Here is a 753-nt window from a genome sequence, read left to right on the forward strand (position 1 = left end):
CAGATAACATGTGGTATGTTGTTGAATGTTTAAACGGAGATGTTGAGGTAGACACGTTTTAAAGCGACACTTTAAACATGATTAATGACACAGAATGATGCTTATTCCACTGATTGTCGATTATACTGGGCAGAGCTTTAATTCAGGCAGGACACAATGTGAAACTCAGCTCACATCCCAGCTCCATCAGCTGATCTCAAACAGTCCAATCAACTGATGGGTCAGCTGATTGATCACATGACTCCTTTCTATGCAACCAATTGGCAGGTCTCATTCAGGGCGCCCTATTTGTTCACAAGCAAGGATGCTCACTGTGTGAAAAACTGTGTGGGTAAAACGTCCAACAGTTTGAGAACAACCTTTCTCAATGCACAGTTGAGTAAGGGGCAAAACTGAAAACCATCACTGAATGTCCATGACCTTTGACCCCTCAGACAGCACTGCATTAAAAACCAACTGTTTAAAGGATATTACTACATTCAATTTCAATTTTCAATTTTATTTATAAAGCCCAATATCACAAATCACAATTTGCCTCACAGGGCTTTACAGCATACGACATCCCTCTGTCTTTATGACCCTCACAGCTGATCAGGAAAAACTCCCCAAAAAAACCCTTTAACGGGGAAAAAAAACGGTAGAAACCTCAGGAAGAGCAACTGAGGAGGGATCCCTCTTCCAGGACGGACAGACGTGCAATAGATGTCGTACAGAACAGATCAGCATAATAAATTAACAGTAATCCGCATGACA

Source organism: Epinephelus moara, chromosome 21, assembly GCF_006386435.1.
Source record: "Epinephelus moara isolate mb chromosome 21, YSFRI_EMoa_1.0, whole genome shotgun sequence".
NCBI lineage: Eukaryota > Metazoa > Chordata > Actinopteri > Perciformes > Serranidae > Epinephelus > Epinephelus moara.